We start from the raw sequence: 26,098 nt of genomic DNA on the forward strand, positions 1-26,098 counted from the left end.
GTTATAAAGAATTTTATCTTTGGATAAAGCTTTCAATAGCTGCTTTCTGTGTCCTGAGAGCTCAGAGTTGCCTCATGAGTAAGTAAAAGGCACTTATCAACCCAAACAAATATTTTCCCAGGTTTCCCTTCCCCATGGAGCCACACTGGATTCTAAAATAAAAACTGTCAGCATAAATTCTTGTTTATCCAGCATACTTCTGCCCCTCTAAAGCAGAAGGAATTCTGAAGTTAGGAAGGAAGGAGATAAGGTTGAATGACAAAGTATGAAATACAATGGAGGGGAGGACTCTCCCTTCATCTCTGTGGAACATTTCCTTGTCTTTGGCCCCAGGCTGGGTCTGTACTGAGCCTGCTCTGGCTGCAGAACTGGAAGAAGGAATCCATACTGAGTAGGCCCAGCGTCTCCTGGCCTGTCCCCAAATCCAAATTTAGCCTTGCATCACCTGCAGCCTGGTCTGTTCGGCTTTAGCAGAAAATACCGTAGACTCTGGCTTCCCTGGTGGTTCAGTGGTAAAGTACCAATGCCGGAGACACGGGTTTGATCTTTGGTCTGGGAAGATCCCCTGGAGAAGGAAATGGCAACCCACTCCAGTATTCTTGCCTGGAGAATCCCATAGACAGAGGAACCAGGTATGCTACCATCCATGAGGTCACAAAAGAGTTTGATACACATGACTGAGCAACTGAACGACCACCACCTTAGGCTGTGGAACCATATTGCTTAGGGTCTAACTCCTGTCTCTACCGCTTTATAGCTGTGCAACCTCGAGGAAGTCACTTAGCCTCTCTGTGCCACAGCTTTGTCATCTATAAAATAGAGTTTATAATAGTAACTACCTCAGAGGGTTGTTGCAAGGATTTGATGAGGTAATACTTGTAAAATGTTTAGGAGGTTTTCTGGTACCTAGTAACTGCTCTGTATGTGGTGCTTACTTTGCTGTAAGCCTACAGAAGCATGGAGAATGGGCACAAGTGAAACAGAGAGCTTGGCACATGGTCCCTGGGCTGGGCTTCACCTGTTTGATTTACAAGGAATGAACTGATGAAAAATGACCCTAATCAGAGTATGTGCCTCAGTGTCAAACTTTCAAAGATTAATGTCTTTACAATTGCTAACTTCTAAAAGATTTTTTTCTCCCTCTCTTTCCCTTTTTAGTAACAAAGGAAAAACATATTTGTGGTTAAAATTCATAAAATTCTAAAACATAGAAGATGAAAACCAAAAGTTTTCTTCCACAAAACCAATTTTCCAAAGGACTGTTAATAATTATTGGCTTTGTTCAAAAATAAGTAAACAAAATACAAAGAGTAATAGTTTTGTTTGGTTGTTGCTACTTCAGGATCCAAATTCTTTTAGTTCTGCAGAATGAATTCACACAGAATGAATTATTCAGTAGTTAGTGTGACTAACACAGCCCATGTGAACAAATTTAGTCATTTAGTAAGGGTTTTTTTTAGTTCCATTTCTAAGTGACTCAACTTGCCTTGTTACTATTGCCTTAGTAAGATTTATTCTTGCTTGGTGTTGCATTTTGCTAATTACACATTTCTGAGATCAAGCAAGCTTATAACATACAAACTAAATATTTTTAAAAAATTTCTTAGTGTCTAAATCTCTTCATACATTAAAGAACATTCGATCTCAATGACTTGCTTACTGTCTAACTTCTGAAGAATCCAAAAACAGTATTTGGTCAATGTCCCTGTCATTCTCTACATATAAAATGGATGCCATACATTAGTTTGTCAGATGGTCATAATAAGGACTTTATATGTGTGAAATACCTCCATTTAAAATTAGTTAGGAGATTGTATTTCTGCAAATTGTTAAACTGGATTTCATCAGAATTAAAAACGTCTGCCCCTTAAAAGACACTGTTAAGAGCATAAAAAGACGTGCCACAGGCTGAGAGAAAAATCTTTGCAAAGCATATATCTGTTAAAGGACTTACTTTGCTGTTCACTCACTAAGTCATGTCCAGTTCTTTCCGACCCCATTGATTACAGCATGCCAGGCTTCCCTATCCTTCACTGTCTCCCAAAGTTTGCTCAAACTCATGTCCATTAAGCTGGTGATGTCATACAACCATCTCATCCTCTGTCACCCCCTTCTCTTCCTGCCCTCAATCTCTCCTAGCATCATGTTCTTTTCCAATGAGTCAACACTTTGCATCAGGTGGCCAAAGTATTGGAGCATCAGGCCTTCCAATGGCATTCAGGATTGATTTCCTTTAGGATTGACTGGTTTGATCCCTTTGCTGTCAAAGGGACTCTCAAGAGTCTTCTTCAGCAACACAGTTCGAAAGCATCAATTCTTCAGTGCTCAGCCTTCTTTATGGTCCAACTCTCACATTTGTACATGACTCCAAGCCAGGCTTCAGCAATACATGAACCGTGAACTTCCAGATGTTCAAGTTGGTTTTAGAAAAGGCAGAGGAACCAGAGATCAAATTGCCAACATCCGCTGGATCATCGAAAAAGCAAGAGAGTTCCAGAAAAATATCTATTTCTGCTTTATTGACTATACCAAAGCCTTTGACTGTGTAGATCACAATAAACTGTGGAAAATTCTGAAAGAGATGGGAATACCAGACCACCTGACCTGCCTCTTGAGAAACCTGTATGCAGGTCAGGAAGCAACAGTTAGAACTGGACATGGAACAACAGACTGGTTCCAAATAGGAAAAGGAGTACCTCAAGGCTGTATATATCACCCTGCTTATTTAACTTATATGCAGAGTACATCACGAGAAACGCTGGGCTGGAAGAAGCACAAGCTGGAATCAAGATTGCCGGGAGAAATATCAATAACCTCAGATATGCAGATGACACCACCCTTATGGCAGAAAGTGAAGAGGAACTAAAAAGCTTCTTGATGAAAATGAAAGAAGAGAGTGAAAAAGTTGGCTTAAAGCTCAACATTCAGAAAACTAAGATCATGGCATCTGGTCCCATCACTTCATGGGAAATAGATAGGGAAACAGTGGAAACAGTGTCAGACTTTATTTTGGGGGGCTCCAAAATCACTGCAGATGGTGATTGCAGCCATGAAATTAAAAGATGCTTACTCCTTGGAAGGAAAGTTATGACCAACCTGGATAGCATATTAAAAAGTAGAGACATTACTTTGCCAACAAAGGTCCGTCTGGTCAGGTCAAGGCCATGGTTTTTCCAGTGGTCATGTATGGATGTGAGAGTTGGACTGTGAAGAAAGCTGAGTGCTGAAGAATTGATGCTTTTGAACTGTGGTGTTGGCAGAGACTCTTGCGAGTCCCTTGGATTGAAAGGAGATCCAACCAGTCCATCCTAAAGATCAGTCCTGGGTGTTCACTGGAAGGACTGATGCTGAAGCTGAAACTCCAATACTTTGGCCACCTCAAGCGAAGAGTTGACTCATTGGAAAAGACCCTGATGCTGGGAGATATTGGGGGCAGGAGGAGAAGGGGACGACAAAAGATGAGATGGCTGGATAGCATCACTGACTCGATGGATATGAGTTTAAGTAAACTCTGGGAGTTGGTGATGGACAGGGAGGCCTGGCATGCTGCGATTCATGGGGTCACAAAGAGTCGGACACGACTGAGTGACTGAACTGAACTGAAATGGAAAAACCATAGATTTGACTATATGGAACTTTGTCAGCAAAGTGATGTCTCTGCTTTTTGATATGCTTTCTAGGTCTGTCAAAACTTTTCTTCTATGGAGCAAGCAACTTTTAATTTCATGGCTGCAGTCAACATCCTCAGTGATTTTGGAGCACCAAAAAACAAATAAACGTCTACCTTTTGTTCAAATCCCCCTGTTTTCTTACACATACAACTGGTCCAAACTCGGATATGTTCCATGGACAAATTACTCACAACTTTCTAATCTATCAAATTTGGGAATAATTTTATAATGGTTTTTATCTTCAAGAGTTATTGGGAGGACTAAATGACACAAACATTTAAACACTTGGCGCTTATCTGACCTCATTATAAATGCTCAATAAAACATAGGCTTCACTTATTGTTATATTTACATGAACTCATCTCTGATTTAGGAAATAAAATCAGCCCCAAGATCTTAGCTCAGAGACTCTGTAGTAACAGAGGAAGAGAGGGCATCCTGGCCCTCCGCTTGGCCCTGGTACCCTGGCTCCCCAAGGAGACAGCTTGACAGAAATTCTTTTTGATGTCCTGTACATCCCACTGCAGCTGCTGAGACTAGTCTCGGAGACTTGAGGAAGCCCTGCCAACCACTCTGCCACCTAAGTTGATCAATTAAATGGACACTAATCTGAATGAAATGAAAAAGCAGTGGTCTTGGCATCTCCTCCTCTGGTAGTGCTTCCCATGCATGATACACCTGACTGGCACCACTTTCTTTGTGGTGAGCAATTCCACACCAAAAGGACCTTACTTTTTTCCAGTTGGGAGTGGGGAATTGGCTTAAAACCATAAGGAAACACCACTATCTGAGCTGGTATCATTCTCTCAATATTTTCAACAGGGGCATCAATTCCATGGACAAGTTAATTTTCAGTAAAGGTGGCTAGGCTGATTTAAAAGGATAGAAGGCAACTTTACTGGGAGAAAAGGGGTCAGTTACCAACTGGAATTCAAGAGCTTCTTCTCTTCTAACACTGCCAGAAAATGGCCAAGAATGGCAGCTGTAGGAAAACTGGATTCTGAAAAGCAGGAGGTGGGACCAGGGGTTCCACAGGCCAAGTAATTAAGAATAAAACACTGAAATGAAAGAGAAGGCTGTAAGTGAGCAAAATCTCTTGACAATAACAAGTTGTTGACTGGCCCTAAATAGCTCAGTGGGACCACATTGTCCCAGGAAATCCTAACCCAAGTGGATTATAAACCCGAGAAAGGAAGGCAGTTACTCAGGACACCCAGCCCTGACATGTTCTCCTGCTGGTGATGAAAGGGCCATTGACAAGAAGACTTTGTGTCCCCCCAGCCCCACCACTGCCACACACACACATTTCCCATTAGAGATGACTAAGGAAGGAGAAGTAGGGGATTCTGGGACCACAAGGTCCCTGATTAACATAAATCGAATTACTGTTCCTGGGTCCCAGAAAGAGAAGCATCTGGACTGAGGCAGAAGGTAAGTCACTCTGGGAAACTTCTGTTTTATTTCCCATGATTTCAAGTAGTAGTTAATATTGATAGAACTCATGATATAATCAATGTTCAATGGCTGTAGAAAAACTGAAATAATGTACTAAAATCATGTAAAATATAAGAATCTGCCTGCCAGTGGAGGAGATGTGGTTCAATCCCTGGGTCAGGAAGAGCCTCTGAAGAAGGAAGTGGCAATCCATTCCAGTATTCTTGCCTGGGAAATCCCATGGACAGAGGAGCCTGGTGGGCTACAGTCCATGTGGTCACAAAAAGAGTCAGACATGACTTAGTGACTAAACAACAGATTATAAAGTCCTGTATTTAAGTCCAGATTTCAATTGCATGAACAAAAAATGAGGAAAATCTTGATTATATTTCAACATGATAAAAACAGAGGGAAGCACTGTCCAACCTTCTTCCATGGAATTTTCTACCAAAAGATTCATAGTGTACATTGCGTGATATTAATTATACTTTTCTAACACTTGTTATATGCTGGGCATTGTTGTAAGGCTTCAGGTATATTCATTCATTTAATCCTCCATGGTAGGTACTATTTTTATTGTCCTAGTCTCTTTATGGGGAAGCTGAAGGACAGAGTGAAGTAACTTGATCAAGGTCGCACAGCTAACAGAACTGGGATTTAAACCACTCTTAGCTGCTATGTCATAATGCCTCTCCGAGGATTTATAAGTAAAGAAATTGGCCTTACTTTGAATTAGAATTCCACATACTTTGAGCACTGAACACTTTTTTTAAGGTGCCCCAGTTGTATCTTGTAGATTAGTATTTTTTGAAGCAAGCAGGGAATTTGTGCTACGATTAGTTGATGCCAGTGAAGACCAACAACATGGTATAGTTGCCTCCAAAATGAAATACATGCCCAAAAAGACAATTTTTTTCCCAGAGATGTAGTTGTTTGACTGTGTGTTCTGTGCTTATCCAGTCTTACCTAGAACATTCTGCTCAGAGTTGGGCATCAAGTTTTCCCATAAACCAAAGATGACCAAGGGTCACCTGAGCATCACTGTTAGATGAGAGACAGCAGATGTGGCTGGGGGACTGTAGTCTGGAGTGGGGCTGCGAGGAAGATATTAACTTCTTTAAGTATCTGAAGGGCTTCTGGGTATTCCTTTAAGGACAGAAATAGGATTAACAGGGAAAAGTAATAGAGAAGCAGTTTTCCACTCAGAGGGAAGAATTTTTTAGACTATGAAAGTGAAAGTGAAAGTGAAGTCGCTCAGTCGTGTCCTACTCTTTGCGACCCCATGAGCTGCAGTCCACCAGACTCCTCCATCCATGGGATTTTCCAGGCAAGAGTACTGGAGTGGGTTGCCATTTCCTTCTGCAGGGGATCTTCCGGACCCATGGATCGAACCTGGGTCTCTCGCATTGTAGGCAGACGCTTTTACCATCTGAGCCACGTAACAGGCTTCTTATGAAGTTTCCGGGATGGCCAAGCAGGAGTCAAGGCTGACTGATATGGCCACGAAGACAGCTGGCGCAAAGAGTGTGGTCGGAGGTCCATAGTTATAGGACTGACATTTCAGCCAGTCTCGGTTTTCCATCAGTAAAATGGAGGTAAAGACACATATTTCATAGCATTCTATAAGTTGGGAGGGTGGAAAGAGGTTGAAAGATGGAGTGACTGATGGGTGCTATCATATGGGAAATTGTCTTGAAAATGCAATGGAAGTATAAAGTACATATTATCAGATAAACTATTCTAGAGGTCACAGAACAAAGAGGTTCCCAGAACAAATTAAAAGGGTCAAATCACATATTTGATCTAATCATTTAACAACACAAAAGATGCAAAAGGGGGTAAGGTTGAGTCTCATCAGTATGCTAACAATAGGGTTACAAGTGGAGTGGAGGGACTGTATGGTGTAAAGCCTGGGATGAGCAATGTTCACAAAACAAAGACACACCAAATTGCCAACAAACTGACTTTGTCCCCAGGGACAAGTGCCCTTGTCCTTTGGTGGCAAGTGGAGCATACACATGGCTTCCCTGGTGGCTCAGATGGTAAAGAATCCTCCAGCAATGTGGGTGATCCAGGTTCGATCCATGGGTCGTGAAGATCCCCTGGAAAAGGGAAAGGCTACCCACTCCAATATTCTTGCCTGGAGAAGCCCCATGGACAGAGGAGCCTAGTAGGCTATTAGCTGTTTAGTCGTGTCTGAGTCTTTGCGAGCCCACGGACTGTAGCCCACCAAGCTCCTCTGAAATGGGTCACCATGCCCTCCTCCAGGGCATCTTCCTAACCCAGGGATCAAACCCAGGTCTTCTGCACTGCAGGTGGATTCTTTACCATCTGAGCTACCCGGGAAGCCCCATAGCACACATGTCATGGGATAAATCAGAAAGCCCTGGAGGTGTGTCAATGTCTTCACTACTCACAGCATCACACCTAAATAGAACATTCTATCCTTCTCAATATTGATCATGTTGATTAATATACTAAAGTAACCAGGCCTAAACTGTCTTGTCATCAACAGATGGTTCCTGTTTTTCCCTTACATTCATCCAAAGGCCCTTGCTACAAACTCTGAAATTGAGTTTTAGAAGAAGCATCAAAGAATCTCAAAAACAGATGGTATCTGACACCTACCAGATTCTACCCGAGGACAGAATTAGAATTTTCAGGATTCTTTTAGTTATGAAGTAGAGTTTAACCCAAGATCACAAAATAAGAACTAATTACCTAGGACTGAAATAATTAACTTGATTGTGCTTAATGTTTCATTGTGAATTACTCCTTAAGACATCTTGATCTCTCAGCTGAACATTGAACACATTTTCACTTGGAGACTTGTCCTAACTGATCCCTCAGGTTTCAGGAAACTTTCTATAAAGGCTCTTCTGATAAGCTGTCAAGAAAACTCAAACAATAATGACTTTTCATAAAAGATGTCATATATTGATTGATATACTTAGAAAAGTAGTTAAATGCTATGCAAGGTATACTTACTGCTTTTTAAACTAATTTTTGTGATATAGTTAACTGTATAGGTAATATCTCTTTTTGTACTTATATAAATATTTATAAAATAAGACAAGTACCTCACAAAACATACTATATCAGAAATAAAATTTTCAGTCTTGGTTTTTTCTGTATATATTTTCATAATGAAAGGGTTGCCTTATCTAAAAATTAATGATATTTGTGGTCAGACTGTATTACGCTCTTTTTTAGACTACGTCTCAATGCACTCAAAAGATAATGGTCTTCTGGACCTGTCAGAGGATATGATGGAATCAACTTTAATCGGTGGATAATTACACAAATATCACAAACAATGCTTCTGCTAAGGAAGCACAAAAGATAAATCAACAAATTAAGAATGCAACACCAAAAGAGGAACCCTGACACCGCAAAGACAATAGAGCAGATGAAAAGATGGGACGTCTGGATGTACAGAGCTTCATGAGGCTTCATGGTCTGGAGAAGCCAATAGCGAGTCACAGCTCTGGAGCTTCTGAAAAGACTGGACTGAATGGACTCATGTTGATACAGGTGAATTGTTTAAAAGATGCTATTTCCATACTGTTTACTATAATAATGATGAACTATAATAACACATCTGTATGATACATTGGAGTGGAAGAATTGAATATTCTGAGCGACTTGTAATGTGCTTGTAATGTGTTGCCTTGCTGAGAAGACAAAGCTATGCTGTAGAAGAAAAAAACCAAATAGGATGGATGCAACTTGTAAAATGTGCCAAGTAAACATAGGTAGTAAGAAGAACATGAGTTTGTTAAATGTAGATAGAAAAGAATGAATAAGCCAGGAAAATCTTAATACTCATGAAGTAATAAATATACATGAGACATATGAAGCACTAACAAAAAAAATTCCAAATACTCAGGATACAAAATACATGAACTCAATGTTCATAAGGCCTTCATTTGGCCAACCACTGGTGTCAGCCATCGTGGCCTATGCATTCTCTTTCCATGAACTAAAAATAAAACTTATGGTTCTTCAGTAAGCTAATTAATGACATAATTAACGAGAAGGGCACACTTGTTCCCATTCCTGTGTTTCTCTGACGGCATGTATCACTAGCTCTAGGTATTTTTTGCCTGTGGACCCCTTTGTTCTAACCTCAGTGGCAGTTTTCACAAACCAAAGTATCAGTGGTGAAGGCTGATGCGTGTAGGAGAGAGAAAGACTGTGTGTGAGAGAGAAAGAACAGATGAATTTTGCACACCCTAGGATTCAAGTGCCATTCAGGTCCTTCCATCCCATTTACACCATATATTGTGCTATTACCACTTGCTTCTCCCTGTATATTTTAAATTTACTTAATAACCCATATCATTTGAGCATTTTCATTTGATCTGTGAGCCATTCTGTTGTGTGACCTCTGGGATAGCTTGCCTGGTAGTGTACTAGGAGGTGCACACTGCATCAAGGCGATTTTCCACAAGACAGATGAAATCCAGGATTCGGGAACCTTAACAGCTGTCACAATCATGTCCCCCAGCTGGGTTCCCATGGGACAACTATTCAGCATCTGAGGGCTATCCATGGAATCCCCCCTGGGGATTTAGGCCCATGGAATTCAAAACGAAATCTTAATCCAAGTGTTTTGGGGCCACTTGGAGTATGAAAAGTTCTTCTGCTTAGATTATGTGTTCACCAAAACTGAATAAGTGGCATCCTCATCACTCAAACTCGTAACAAAATTATAGCTCAAAAGATCAAGGGAGAAAAAGAAATAGCATCCTGGAGACAACGGGTCAAGAGAAGAGTTATATGAACTAGCCTAATCTCACTCTAGGCCTTCCCGTATCCCTCTAGCTATACCTGATTTCTGGGATAAGGAAGGATTCCACAGAGAAAGCTCACATATGGACTCAGGGTTCCAATTCCTTTTTTTGTTCACCATCACACACAAAAAAAGCTTTCACCTTTGTGGTGAAATCTCTGGTCCTTCGCACCAAGGCCTGGGTTGCCGCGGCTGTGGTGGGTGGGGCGGGGGTGGAGGGGGGTGGGGCAGGGAGGGGGAGGGGTGGCAGGACAGAGAGCCAAGCACTCCACCTGGTGGTCAGAAGTTGTATTAACAAGTTTTTGCCAAAAACTGGTTGCATTTTTTTGTGTGTCCAGTGGCTAAGTCCTGAACGACTTTGCGACCCCATGGACTGTAGCCCACCAGGTTCCTCTTGGGATTTCCCAAGCAAGGATGCTGGCGTGGGTTGCCATTTCCTTCCCCAAGGGATCTTCCTGACCCAAGGATTCTTTAGCTCTGAACCACTGGGGAAGTTGCACTAAGCGTTATTTAAGCAATTGATAATGATTTGTCCTCTCAAGGGCTCTGCAAATGGTCACAAGGTAGGACACTATAGGAGGAGACTCTTTCTTTGGAAGTCAGCTGGCCTGGGTGACCTCTAAAGTCCACTCTAAATCCTAGTTCTTATAACGCTTTCCTAACTTGTGTCACAAATGCAAAAGACATTTCAGGCAGTCCTCACTTTGTACGATTCCAACATGCATGAATTTCCATTTCCATGATTTCGTTAAGTAACACCAGTTTCTCAACTACACGGTTCCCATTTCAGCTCCTGCAGTATATTAACCACGAGTGATGGTACAGATACAAACTTCACTTAGAGCCTTCAGCCCACAAATCACTTACAGAAATGACAGATCTGCATCAGGGTCCGTGACTAGTCATGTCAGTTTGCACAGACAGCGAAGTGTGTAGTTTTGTTGCCTCCTTATCGCTCAGTGATAAAACCATGTGACGATTTTACTGAAATGGATAATGGAAAGAGGGAACCGGCCAACAAATAGAGAGATAAAAGTGATAATGAAATTATTAATTATAAATTAAATTATAAGTGAATTACAAATGAAATTCCAACTGAATGTAAGGGGAGTTACAGAAATAATAACTGTGAGAATACTGACACTGAAATACCGGAGAGACTCTAGACCTGCGGTCAGGAGAACGTACTGAATCAATGAAGGAGGTGATGAGGATGCCCTAACAGAAGTGACACTGGCAAAAACATCTCATTAAAAAACTCTCAGGTATATTTTATGACACTGAAAGCACAAAGGCCAAAATGTTGGAAGCTGATGCATATTTAGAAAGGAATATGACAATTTGCCAAGGTACAGAAGATGCTTGCTCCATATTGTACATTATACAGAAGTCAAGCACAGTTTAAACTACTTTTGATGTTTTTCACAAAGAAATAAAAACACTTGAATCCTCAATATTTCTAATGTTTCAGTTACACTCAACTAAATAAATATTAGTTTTACAATGTTTTCATTTTCCTCCTTATACCTGGCAGTAAGGCAGTTTTTAATGTTTTGACAAACATTTTTAGTTTATGGAACAATGTTTATTTTCCTATTGATTATTAAGATAACTTTGTATGATTTCAGCTTATGCAGTCATCTTTAGGGTCCTGCATAACCATTCAAAGTGAGCACTGTCTGCAATCTTTAAAGCGGGGTTACAAACTCAAATGACTTCTAGAGCCAGGAAGGTCAGGCAAATGAGGGAAGCAGGAAGGTAAGAGTCGATACGTGACCACAAATTCCCCGGCCTTTGTGGGAAATGGTGGAGAAAGGCAGCCTCTGCTCAACTCTATGGAGAGCCGAGCCAGGAGAAATGCTGGCCAGAGTTGCCAGATCTGATTCTTCAACAGCTGCCTGAAATCTGGATGTGAAACCTCACAATTTTTCAACAAAGACGGTGTTTCAAACGTTCAATGTTCTGTGAACCAAAGAAACAAATGGATCTAGGTGGCAACCTTTATTTTAAAAGCCTGCAATAGAGCCAGGTCGGATGGCAGATAGCGGTCAGAGGTTTAGGACTAGGAAGGCTGGGAAGTCAGATGGTAAAGAACTGTTAATGCTTCCTCCCACCTCTTTGGTTTATCTGTGGGCAGAGTGAATCTGAGACCGTCACATCTCTGGAAGACAGTTCACTACCTGAACGCATGTGGGGCACCTGAAATGGAGAACTCATTGTTATCACGTCCACGAGGTGTTGCGAAGAAGAAAGATCCTGAAAGGATAGGAAGTAGGAAGTTCTGCTACTTTTATGTGAAATAGAAAGCACATAAAATAGATGGCTGGGGACCCCCCCCCAGTGGAGGGCTGCAGGGAGGGGGAGCCTAAGGGGACCACCACGAAAGAAGGCGGAGCGACTGTCAGGAGTGAGCAGTCAGGCACAGAGGCAAACTTCAACGGCCTCACTGTGCATTTCCCCCCAAGTTCTACTTCATATTTATTAGGTCATACCCTGAGCCCATGAACTGCTTCTGTTTGCCCACAGACTTGGCAAACTATGTCTCAGATTTTTTTAATAAGACTAGAAATTGTCAAATTGACTTTTATAACCATCCTTAGATACTTGAGGGAGATTAACCATCTGGAATTTCTATTCAGACAAGTAACAGCAACTTCAGCTCAGACAATTTAGGACTCTGAGTTGGAAGAAATCCTAGAGGCCACCTAGCCAAACCCTCAACCAAAGCAGGAATTTCCCTTTAAAACCCTTGGCCAGAGATCAGCAGCAGGCTTCTGCCTGCAACACTCCCCCAAACTTGCTTCACCTTCAGTAAATCCGATCTGCAGCCTCACATACATACTTTTGACATGCAAGAACAAGACAGATGCTAAGAGTTTGACCACCTACTTGCTCAGAGAACAGGACATTCGCAAATGGAGGGTTTGAGGATAACAGAGTACAACTGCAAACAGAAGATCTGGAAGGCAAATGTGATTACTCATGTAATATATCATTTTCAGTTTGACAAGAATATCCACCTGATGAGGAATCATCATGAGAGCTGAAACCAATTTTTGGTGAAGAGTGAGCATATATAAACAAGGCCACTGCATTTTGGGAGTCATTTTCTTTGTGTTTTGACTCTACACCAAAGCACTGCTTCTTTTTAGAAATGCTTTATTGTTAGTGTTACAGAGAATTTAGGAAAAACATGCATAATCCTATACCTGAATATACTTTTCCTTTTACATCTTTCTTCCTGATCAACTCTTGCTCGAATACACACATAGTTTTACACAACTGTCATGAAAAGTTCATATTATTTGATTTTGAGGAAGACACTGTCACTTTGTTCCTAAATACTCTTTTCTCCCTTCTTTCTTGTTAATAAAACCCTGATCTTGCCTCTAAATGGCAATGTACCTGGTCCCAGGTGATGAATCAAGTTTGGTAACCAACTGTGATCATCCTGTTCCTCACTTTCCTTTACAGTTAGGGGGTGACCTGTGAACCAAATTTGGGCAAAGAGACATAGGAAATTCCTGTTGGGAGTTCTGGGAACATTCTCACTTTCATCATAAAATGGAATTCCCTTACCCCTTCTTCTTACATCTGTCAAAGACACGATGGCTAGAGCTTTGACAGCCATTCTGTGACCAAGAAGAAAAGCTCAGGGGACTCACAGAGATGTTGGTTTTGAAGCAACACTGAAATTGGACTTCTCAGTTTATGAGAAAAATAAACTCTATTTGAGTCACTGTGGTTAGACTGTCTATTATAGCTGAATATAATTCTAGATGATTAAAACATTTTGCTTTTACTTAATTCTTAGTCTTTGCAAGAGGTCATAACATTTAGTTTTGTTGATATGCAATTTAAAAGAGGATGTTATATCATTGAGTAGTTTGCTTTTAGTTATTTGATGTTACAGACAATGCTTCAGTAAGCATCTCTGGGCATTTAGAGTTTTGTTTTTATCAATAATGCATTAAAGGTTATGAGTATCTTAATGGTTCTTAAACTGTTTTGCAAAATTGCTTTTATGAAGGATTATATAAATGTACAATACCTCCAAGTATATAAACAAATTAATTTCACCATAATTTCATCAGCAATGGGTCTTACCATTATTTTTTGGCTGAATTTTTTAGGTATAGGATGCTACTTCAAGTGTTCTTTAATTAACAGCTTGGTTTTAATAGAAAGTTCGTGATTTGTATAAAAGAGCTGAGAATTAGGCCAAAGCTCTCTGTGAATATGCAGGCTTTTGGCCACCCTTTCTGGATCACCTCTTCTTTTTATTATGAGGGCTGTGCTGGAGAGCAGGATCCCAGCCTTATCTAGCCTCTCAGCTCCGCTGTTTGTCTTCCCTCTGAAGTGATGTTCAGCCTGGACGTGCACAGAGACCTTCTCTGGCATTGATTGTGGCCACTGAGAAGGCCAGGGCCCCAGCAGCAGAATCTGCTGGAGAGGCAAAGTGAAAGTCCAAATGAGTCCATGAAGACGGAGGAGAACAGTTCCGGAGAAGAACCGTTTGGCAGGACCCCTCCATGTCGGCAGTGACAAAGAGGGTTGGGCAAAGGGGACGCAGCCCATGGAAAGGCAGGTAACCACGGGAAGGGAGGGCTCTGGTCAGCCAGGCCTGGTCTGGGCAACTGGCAATCCCTAAAGCCTAACCCATGCCTTTGTACGGTTTGTCATCCTCTAGACTCTGCCCATGGAGGATGAAGCGAAGCAAGCCCGGGGATGGTTGCAGGCCCAAAGCATCGCACAACCCAGGGAACACTGCTCACACAGACGACAACACACCAGGCACCCTCTGCTCAGTCCAGTTACAGGCTCCCAAGTGTGACGAGGATGGCATGACTGCAGTGGGCTCACCTCCCAACATCACTTCTCTGTTTAAAATACCATCCTCAGCTCCCCTTGTCCCTACAGTTCAAATCCTGAGCATTACGTCCTTCATGACGTGGCCTTACGGACCCTCCAGCTCTCTACATCTTTCCCTCTTCCCCATCACTTTTCCTGCTTCCTTTAACATGGGCAGTCCAACCACACTGATACCTTGACATTCCCAGACAACGCCACTTACTTTCAATACCCAGCCTGGAGGTTGCCTCCTCTGGGAAGTCTTTCCCTCAGTGCTCCAGGGAAGAGCAAGCCACTTCCTCCCTTGGGAAGCATCCCCGTGTCACCCCGACACGTTGCAGGGGCACAAGCTTCTGTTCTAGCACTTACTCTATTGTAGGGAGTTTACTTCGCTGTTGTACCGTGAGGTCCCCTGTAAGGCAGAGCCCTCAAACTTGCCAACTCTGCGTCTCTAGCACACAGCATAATGCACAACTCCAGGTGGCGCACAACAAATGTTTACTAAATTAGTGACATTTTTCAGGTCTAGCTGGTTTTGGAACAAAAGGTATTCTTCAGCCGCAATCATATATATGCTCAAGAGGCAACAAATGTCCCTTCTTACTCTTACTGTTCCAACTGCGGGGTCACTAGCAAGGTTGAATTCCCATGGTTTTCAAAGTTGGCTACTCTTTGGGCTCCCCTGTGGAGCTTATAAAACTCCCCCAAAGCACAGCACAATTAATTTTTGTGGAGGGAGGTGGGCATTTGTGCTTTAAGGACCGCCCTCTCCCCCAGGTGATTCTAATATACAGCCTCTAGCAGAGAACCACTAGTTTAAATAATCCTGAATAGTTAGTTAAAAAAGCTTTTCTTGTGTGCCGCCATGTTGTATAAGCACTGTGTTAGGCATCTGGCAGTGGGGTGTGGTGGGAGCTGGTGTTTGCCCCTAAGGGTGGCCTCAGAATTTTTATATTAGTCACGGTATTTGCCCTGAAGAAACTGCATTCCTTGCAGTTGCAAGAGACAATAGAAAATGGTCTAAGATGGTATCTAAATTGTATGGTTTAGATTAGGGTTTCACAACAGTGATGTTTTGGGTTAGATAATTCTTTGTTGTAGGGGGCTGTCCTCTGCATCATTGGATATTTAGAAACATCTTTGGGGCTGTATTCACTAGATCCACACCCCTGTCTCCGTCACCATTCTTAAAAAAACAATAATGTGTTCAAACACGGCCAAATGTCCTCTGGGACTAAACTCATGCCTTGTTGAGAACCACTGATGTTGATTTAGGCGTTGCGTTTGAACAAGACCCCAGTGACTTGTATGCACATTAAAGAGAAATAAGCACTATCCTAGAGCATTTTTTCCCAAAGTGTGGCCTCCAGTCAGCAGCATCACCTGGGCATTTGTTGGAAATCTATATTCTTGGGCCCCACCCTAGATGTTCGGGTTTCCCTTATGGTTCAGTTGGTAAAGAATCTGCCTGCGATGCAGGAGACCTGGGTTGGGAAGATCCCCTGGAGAAAGGAAAAGATACCCACTCCAGTATTCTGGCCTGGAGAACTCCATGGACTGTACAGTCCATGGGGTCGCAAAGAGTTAGACCCAGCTGAGTGACTTTCACTTCACCCTAGATATACTGACTCTCAAACTCTGTTTTAATAAATCTGCTAGGTGATGTTCATGCACATTCCATTTTTAGGTACACTACTAAATAATCCAAAGAGGGATGGAAGATTGAATGCTTTGGAGCAATCAGAAAATTCTCAGAAGCAGAGCTTGATTTGCGGGTGGCAGGAGGGTACACAGGTGAAGGAAACAGCATTAGAGAAAGATTTTCAGATGCAAATTAGCCTTTACTCTGAAACTGCCAAATTCCTCATTATCTCCTTTGATTTTTTTCTTAACTTCCTCAATCTGTTTGCTTTCTTGAATTTTGGATTTAAAACTATTTCTTGGGCAATTTATGCACTATGATATGTTCATCAACTCACTCAAGTAATTCTTTGAGAATCTCAACAAAACAAACGATCACTTGTAAAAAAACAGGAGTGTGTTTTTGAAAAGTTGTGCATAATCAAATATTTACCTTCAGACATCTATACAAATCACTATATATTTATATAGGTAGTCCTCAGTCACAGGGATTTTGTATTGTGGACTATTTTTATAAAGTTAATAACAGTCTCCTTAATTGATACTTTTAGTGGATTTCTATGGCAGATCTAATATCCCAAATCTACCTTCAAACCTGCAGCTAGGCTGAGATTTCTAAATAAAAAAATCTAACCCCTTTATTCCTTTACTTAAAATCTTTCAGTGATTCTTTATGGCCTCAGGACAAAGTCCAAACTCCTTACTATTTTTTATAGGACCTTTCACTACCTAAACTTGCCTATTATTCTAGTTTCATGTATAGATTAAATTATGGGCAAAAAAATCCAAATGAACAAATATAAAAAATGTAGATAGAGACAGGCTATCTGCTGATGTTTGTTTAGTGATCCGTATTATTGTGCAATGGGAATGCTAATCAGCCCAAGTTTGCCCAGGCAAGGCGGTTTATGATGATTGACAGTGGCCTGTGACCAGACTGAGCATTGTGGAACTTTACATGTAGTCATGTTTTTTTTGACTGTAGAACTTTTATTACTTCTTCCACTTGATTCAATCTATAGAGCATTTTGGGGTAAGAGTATATAAGGGTGCACACACACACATATCTAATACACACACACACACACACACACACACACACACACACACGGGCTTGCCTGGTGGCTCAATGCCTGCAATGCAGGAATGAAAGCCCCTCAGTCATGTTAACTCTTTGTGACCCCATGGACTGTAGTATGCCAGGCTCCTCGGTCCATGGAATTCTCCAGGCCAGAATGCTGGAATGGGTAGCTGTTTCCTTCTCCAGGGGATCTTCCCACCCCAGGGATCGAACCCAGGTCTCCCGCATTGTGGGCAGATTTTTCACCAGGGAAGCTGAAGAATACTGGAGTGGATAGCCATCCCTTCTCACGAGGATCTTTCCGACCCAGGAATCGAACCGGGGTCTCCTGCACTGCAGGCAGATTCAGGAGATGCGGGTTTAATCACTGGGTCGGGAAGATCCGCTGGAGGAGGGCTTAGCAGCCCACTCCAGTATTCTTGCTTGGAGACACCCATGGATGGGGGAGCCTGGAGGGATACAGTCCATAGTGCTGCAAAGAGTAGGGCAGGACTGAAGCGACTGAGTGCACACACACACACCTATGTATGCATATATATATATATACATACATATACACACACAACCATTTATGTACACACACACACACACACATGCTTGCTTCAGGTTCCAGTATGGCTGTACATAGCCCTGAGTCAGACTATCCCACCCTCCTATTTGATCTAGGAGACCTGATGAAGGCTGATCAGGGATCCTTGGGGACAGTGACCGGCATGGTGGGGAGAGAAGGTTGGCTGCCTGGCTCAGACTTCTAGCTCTAAGTGAACTTGGAAACCCCTCACCCCACCCCTCACCTCCACACCCCTCTGTCTTCAGGCCCAGCCTCCCAGCCATCTGTATAACCCAAACACTATGGTTTCTCCCCACTCTAGTCACGCAGAGAAGGTTCTTACCAGTGTCTTTTTGCTGAGCTAACTTCCACTTTCACTTTACTTTTGATTAGAGGTTGCTTCCTCCAGAAGCCCTTTCCTGACTCCCAGAGGCTGCAAGACTGGTTAGGTGTCCTTCCTGTGGGCTCCATAGCACCCTGCACCGCCCACGGGCGCCTCACTCATGGCTCCCCAGTATAAATGTTCACGCGTCTCTCTCCCGCACCGGACTGTCTGGTCCTCAAGGGAAGGGCTGCCCCCTCATACCCAGTGTGCCTGACACAGAGTAAATGCCCCATGAGCCATTTATTAAATGAATAATTAAATGAATGAATACCTGGGTTGAGGGGCTTTGACTCGACAGTAAATACCACACTTTTTCCCCTCAAATTAAAATTACCTAGCAAAAATGCTGGGCTACATTATTTGTTTTAAATACAGCCAACCTTTGGTTTCTTCCCATGCGCTTTTCTTCTCTGTTCTTTGTAGAGCTCTGAGTCCCTCTGCGGGGGAACAGCAGGCATCACCCAGGAACCTGGCTCTGAGCCTGCTGCACCGAAGTCCTGGCAGCGCGTGCCTCCTGCGCCAGCAGCAAAGAAACGCTGGCCCTAAGCACCCTTGTAGCCGTGCTTATGCCAGAGACAGACCCAGGAGTCAAAGAGACAAAGAACATGCTTTCTATACCTGCACTGGGCACTGTTTACCATTTTTGTAGAGGAGAACCAGTACAACACATTCAGGAAAGGGGCTACTGACCCCAGTTTTTTCAAATATAATTAAGGATATTCCCTAGTGATGGCTCCCCTAGAATTCAGTTCATCTGGAGCATGTGCAGGTGGGCAGGGGTAGGGGAATTGGATGAAGGGGGTAAAGAGGTACAAACTTAATGGAGAAACAGACATAGAGAACAGACTTGTGGACATGGGGAGAGGGGAGGGGAGGGTGCTACTCTTTTTTTATGGAAAGAGTAACATGGAAACTCACATCACCATATGTAAAATAGACAGCCAATGGGAATTTGCTCTATGGCTCAGGAAACTCAAACTGGGGCTCTGTATTAACCTAGGGGGGTGGGATGGGAGAGGGAGATGGGAGGGAGTTTCAAAAGGGAGGGGATATATCTATACCTATGGCTGATTCATGTTGAGGTTTGACAGAAGACAGCAAAATTCTGTAAAGCAATTATCCTTCAATAAAAAAAAATTAATTTTAAAAAGGGGGTACAAACTTCTAGATATAAGATACACCATGATAAATACAATTAACACTGCTGCACATTATATATGAAAGTTAAGGCAGGAAATCCCAAGTTCTCATCCTGAGGAAAAATGTTTTTTTTTTAAATTTAATTTTGTATCTATATGAGATGATGAATGTTCACTAAACTTGTAATCATTTCATGATGTATGTAAGTCAAATCATTACTGTGTACATCATAAATTTATACAATGTTAGATGTCAATTATATCTCAATAAAACCAGAAGGAAAAAAGTTTGAGTATATGTACATGTATACACATATATACATGTAAACCCAGTATACATATGTGTATCTATATATGCTTATACACATATTTATGCATCTATGTCTGTATATGCATACATGTGTATATATGCATATATAACAACATAAAGATATCTATATGTGCATATATTTTATATATATATATACAAAGACCATGTACATATTTATAGTCTTGTAAAATTTTAATAATTTAGGTCAGAAGTCAGCTAACTTTTAATGGAAGGGTCAGATTGGCTTTGTGGGCCATACCATCCTCTGATAAAACTATTCAACTCTACCACTGTACTATGAAAACAGTCATGGACAGTATGTAAACATACAAGCTTGGCTGTATTAAAAAAAAATTATTTAAAAACATGAGTGGGCTGGATTAGGCCCACTAGCCATAGTTTGCCAACCCTCTTAGATTAGAGATGTGATTGAAAAACTTAGTAAATGGCATATAATACAAAATTACCTAAGGTTTTGATAGTCATATAATGTATTTTTATGAGATATATTCATATTGAATACTATGACAAAGCACAAATTCTATGGATAAGAACATAAGATGTGTCCTCTGGTTAGTAGAATTTAAGTCAATAAAAATTATGAGAAAAAACAACTCCCTTTCAAATAAAAGGATTTATCCAAAGCACATACATTCTCCATTTTCATCTTTAATCATTATAATCATGTTGCCCAGCATCACTACTTTAAAATGCTCTGTGAATCATCCATATTTCCTCAACCATTCAGAAAGCTCTCAGGAAATGGATGTTTTAAAATTTCATACATTTTCCATCAAAACAAAAAGCATGTTTTGAAATTCCTGAAAGAACCTGCAACAGCAACAGTGTCCTTTAAAGACAACCTAATCTTTCTGACACATGAGATTTTACTCCTTTCTGGACCACATTCAATCTTTGGCACCCAAACTCTTGACCAGAAGAAAAGCTAGGCCCTCAGCTTCACCCAGCACAGTATCAGTCAGGAATACCACATGGAGTAGTGATGGTGGTCGCAGGAACCATCTTTGTATGCCTGGGGTGAACGAACGTCCTGGCAAGAAACGACTGGGTGCTGTCCAATACAAGAATGATGAAACAGGTGTCCTGAAGTGAGGTGTATGGTTAATGCATGTATAGCTAGCATTGCCTTTTGCAATTTACCAAAGCTTCAGGTACAAAAGGGATTGAAGACAAGTTCACATGGAATGCTGCTCCTGTGAATTTTTCTAGGGTCGAGACATGAACATTCAGAACTCTGCCATTTATTGTTTTCACTGAGCAGACTAAACTGTAGAGAGGCAAGACTGGTGAGTCACTTCTTGACCTTTGATGTAGACCTGAACCTTTAAAATGTTCTAAATAATTTTCCCCAGAGTATGCATTTCTAAAACACAATACTGATCATTTCACAATTGAGAAAGAAAATCCATGGAATATATCAAAATTTTGACTTCAGACTTTGAGAGTATCACTGTGTAAGAGGTATTTCAGCATTTATTTTTACAGAACTCTTCCCTCCACTCTTAGTCTACATAAACTGAATCTTTCAGAATCAACATACCATAGTTACTATCACTGCCTTTAAAGGCACTACTACCTTTTATTCCAAGTCTAACTTTTTTATATCTTCAGTAGAAGGCATTCTTTCTCCATTCTCAGAATTTTTTAAATAGTTTTGATGCTCATTTGTTCAAATAGTATTTTTGAATTCACATTTAATGTTAAAAATGTTCTAATACATCTGATTTAAGGGCAATTATGGCCACTTTCCATTATTCTTTATATATATACATATGTGTGTGTGTATATATATATATGTGTGTATGTGTATATATATGTGTGTGTGTGTGTATATATATATATATTTGGCTTTACCATTCTTAGTTGAGGCAGCACAGGGTCTTTAGTTGCAGCCTGTAGGATCTAGTTCCCTAACCAGGGATTGAACCTGAGCCCCCTGCATTGGGAGCACAGAGTCTTAGCCACTGGACCACCAGGGAAGTCTATCCCCTATTCTTTCATCTGCTAGGTCACTGTGAGAACAGAGAACAAATAAAAGCAGCAGCAGTTGCATTTTATAAATTCTAAGTCGACAGTAATGCATCTCTTGGGATTCTGAGCAACACACAGAGAAAAGGAGTAACTGAGTATAGAACCAAGACGAGGGAAATCAGGGTTGTGACGTGTCCACTGTTCAACCTCCCATGGCTTTAGACAGCTTCTGAATATCTCAAAAAAGCAATGTATCTGTCAAATAGCTAAAACCACAGTGACATCCAGACCCCATGAAAAGAAAGCTGGGAATTAAAATGGCATGGCTGATAGGATGTGGCTGTTGAATGATGGAGATGAGAAAGAAAGAATGAAGTAGCTGGTGAGCACAGACAGGCTTCAGACAACCAAAGTCATGTAACTGAACACCACATAATCAGTGGCAAGCAAAAGGTCTCTTTCCGTCTCAAAATACCTGCCTCTTGTCCTAGCCCAATATTTCCACAGCAGTTCTGTTTGGATGGAATAATAGCTTCTCCTCTATTCTAACCACTCACCACTCACCCTGGGCTTTTCTCTACCTTCCCCTCACCACCCCACCCCAGGTTTTCTCCTGCCAAGAAGGGAGATGAGTGTCTGCAAATAGCATTAATATGACAGTCATCTGCATCAGGAAAATTGCCTGCATCTCTGCTCAGCCAGCCAATGAGAAAGCTCCCATTATGCACCGCATAATTGCACTCATCTCACATACTAGGAAAGTAATGCTCAAAATTCTCCAAGCCAGGCTTCAGCAATACGTGAATCGAGAACTTCCAGATGTTCAAGCTGATTTTAGAAAAGGCAGAGGAACCAGAGATCAAATTGCCAATATCCACTGGATCATCGAAAAAGCAAGAGTTCCAGAAAAATATCTATTTCTGCTTTATTGATTATGCCAAAGCCTTTGACTGTGTGGATCACAACAAACTGTGGAAAATTCTGAAAGAGATGGGAATACCAGACCACCTGACCTGCCTCTTGAGAAACCTGTATGCAGGTCAGGAAGCAACAGTTAGAACTGGACATGGAACAACAGACTGGTTCCAAATAGGAAAAGGAGGACATCAAGGCTGTATATTGTCACCCTGCTTATTTAACCTATATGCAGAGTACATCATGAGAAACGCTGGGCTGGAAGAAGCACAAGCTGGAATCAAGATTGCCAGGAGAAATATCAATAACCTCAGATATGCAGATGACACCACCCTTATGGCAGAAAGTGAAGAGGAACTAAAAAGCTTCTTGATGAAAGTGAAAGAGGAGAGTGAAAAAGTTGGCTTTAAAGCTCAACATTCAGAAAACTAAGATCATGGCATCTGGTCCCATCACCTCATGGGAAATAGATGGGGAGACAGTGGAAACAGTGTCAGACTTTATTTTGGGGGGCTGCAAAATCACTGCAGATGGTGACTGCAGCCATGAAATTAAAAGATGCTTACTCCTTGGAAGGAAAGTTATGACCAAACTGGATAGCATATTAAAAAGCAGAGACATTACTTTGCCAACAAAGGTCCGTCTGGTCAAGGCTATGGTTTTTCCAGTGGTCATATATGGATGTGAGAGTTGGACTATGAAGAAAGCTGAGTGCCGAAAAATTGATGCTTTTGAACTGTGGTGTTGGAGAAGACTCTTGAGAGTCCCTTGGACTGCAAGGAGATCCAACCAGTCCATCCTAAAGGAGATCAGTCCTGGGCGTTCATTGGAAGGCTGATGCTGAAGCTGAAACTCCAGTACTTTGGACGCCTCATGCGGGTCTTGGAAAAGACCCTGATGCTGGGAGGGATTGGGGGCAGGAGGAGAAGGGTACAACAGAGGATGAGATGGCTGGATGGCATCACCGACTCGATGGGCATGAGTTTGAGTAAACTCCGGGAGTTGGTGATGGACAGGGAGGCCTGGCGTGCTGCGATTCATGGGGTCGCAAAGAGTCGGACATGACTGAGAGACTGAACTGAACTGAACTGAACCCATGGCCTACTCTGCTCTGCGCCCTACCCAGTGGAGGCCAAAAATTAAGCGAAGCCTTTTTAAAGTTTGCATGGGCTGTTTTTGGAGAGAAGCCACACCCACTTTCTGTTTGGCATTGTGTGTGTATGAGAATCTTCTGTCTTAAAAGAAGACAAATGTTTTCTGGTTCCTTTCATAAGGTGCTTTAGTATTCTCACATTTTAATTTCCTCCTTTGGATTGGTATAATTACCATTCAAATCTGTTATACTCCAAAAATAAGCTAATTCCTCAAATATATTCAAACAGCCTACACACACACACACACACACACACACACACGCACTCACGCACACTCTGCTGTCATCCACTCCATTACATCCTACATCATGGTGTTTATTTGGGAACTCTTCCTCCTTAGCCCTTGCTGACAGCTTTGCACCAAGACAACTTCCCTGTTTATTTCCCAACCTGGTGGTGCTAACAGAACCTGGAGTGCCTACTCCTGCACCTGCTCCTTCACATGGTTCTGTTCACCAGTTCCACCTCAATCAATTAGCTCACAGTGTTTGTGGACCAGATTATAAGTCAACCCATTAGACAAAACTCCTCATTCATCTGTAAAGTGTCATAGGGTCACCAACTTGCATAGTTCATCATAGAATTTATACAACAATCATACTTTGTGCTCTCATTTTCCTATCTGTGCATTTGAAAAATATGCACAAATAACCAACTTCTAATTTTCCATTTGAAAGAAGCATAAGAAATCCATATCTCATCTTAATCAATGAAAAACAGTCCTTAACCATGAACAGAAAGTCAGAAAACACAGCCTCTGATAAGAGAGGATAAAGAAAACATGCTGGACCAACTTAGCTTCTGATGAATGTGATGCGGGACTTAAAAATTTCCAAGGGGGATTTTCCCCCATCTTAAAGTTTTTATTGAATTTGTTACAATATTGCTTCTGTTCTGTGTTTTGTTTTTTTGGCCATGAGGCGTGTAGGATCTTAGCTCTCTGACCAGTGATCGAACCCGCACCTCCTGCATTGGAAGATGAAGTCTTGACCACTAGAACCATCAGGGAAGTCCTCCAAGGGAGATTTAAAAAATAAAATCTCTATTAATGTAATTTTTTTTAACAAATTAAAAGATGTGCCATAATAAAGCTCAGTTCTTCACCTACTTCTCCTCTTAAAATTGATATTTTCTTTGTGGTTAGTGAACTCTAGGATCCCAGCCCTTACAGCACAATGTGGTGCTCCTACCAGGATGACTCGCTAAGCTGGTGCATGAACTGAATGTCTGTATCCCCTGAAAATCCTATGTTGAAATCCTAATTTCCCAATGACGTGGTGTTAGAAGGTGGGGCCTTTGGGAGGTGCTTAGGTCATGAACAGGATCAGTATCCTTATAAAAGAGACCCCAGGGAGACCCTCATCCCTTTTTCCATTTGAGAACACAAGAGGACACACTACCTATGAACCAGGAAGTGGCCTAAACCAGTGCTGAATCTGCCAGCATCCTAACTGTGAGAAATGAATTTCTGCCCTGGAAGATTCCCCTGGGGAAGGAAATGGAAAACCACTCCAGTATTTTTGCCTGGAGAATGCCATGGGCAGAGGAGCCTGGTGGGCTACAGTCCATAGGGTCGCACAGGGTCGGACACGACTGAAGCGACTTAGCACACCAATAAACCACCCAGTCTACAGCATTTTGTCATAGCAGCCTGAACTAAGACACTTATTAAAATATTTCAAATGATAAAAGCAACAGAACTTCAGAAAGTGAACAAAAGGAAACTTTATAATTCCATGCCCAACACAAAACTGCTTTACATTTTGTATCTCCCCTTCCAGACCTTTAAAATTTTGAATCTTTACTTTAAAACATTTCTATTAAACAAACACGAGAGCCAATTATAGAAACCATCACAAAAAATTATAAAAGGAAAACAATTAGAATAATCTCTAATCCTTTTCCCCAGAGAGGAACACTGTTAATATGTATAAATGTAGTTATCTATTCATACGTTAATATATATTTTTAAATGGCTTATTTTTCAATGCTCTTATGACTCTGTTCTACCTTTATTCATTTGTTCATTCATTCAATAAACATTTATTGAGCACCTACTATGTATCAGTCAGTACTTTTTGGGGTAAAAATGAACTACGATGGTGCCATAACCCCTCGTGGTGCTCATGAGGTTTATAGCCTAAAGAAGATAGATCTGAAAAAAATTACTAGTTTCTCTT

At 41.5% G+C, this 26,098-nt stretch overlaps 1 protein-coding gene and 1 long non-coding RNA gene across 2 annotated transcripts in view; one reads left to right on the plus strand and one right to left on the minus strand.

Annotated features, from left to right (window-relative positions):
• LOC139031403 (uncharacterized) overlaps nucleotides 1-3,796 on the plus strand; it is a 31,614-nt gene extending 27,818 nt beyond the window's left edge. The window contains exon 5 of the long non-coding RNA XR_011483858.1: nucleotides 3,681-3,796. This is a non-coding gene — a long non-coding RNA (uncharacterized lncRNA). The remainder of the gene's footprint in view (nucleotides 1-3,680) is intronic.
• RIPOR2 (RHO family interacting cell polarization regulator 2) overlaps nucleotides 1-26,098 on the minus strand; it is a 218,757-nt gene that overhangs the window by 160,556 nt on the left and 32,103 nt on the right. The gene's annotated exons all lie outside the window — the stretch shown is intronic.

This window comes from Odocoileus virginianus, chromosome 27 (genome assembly GCF_023699985.2).
Source record: "Odocoileus virginianus isolate 20LAN1187 ecotype Illinois chromosome 27, Ovbor_1.2, whole genome shotgun sequence".
Classification (NCBI taxonomy): domain Eukaryota; kingdom Metazoa; phylum Chordata; class Mammalia; order Artiodactyla; family Cervidae; genus Odocoileus; species Odocoileus virginianus.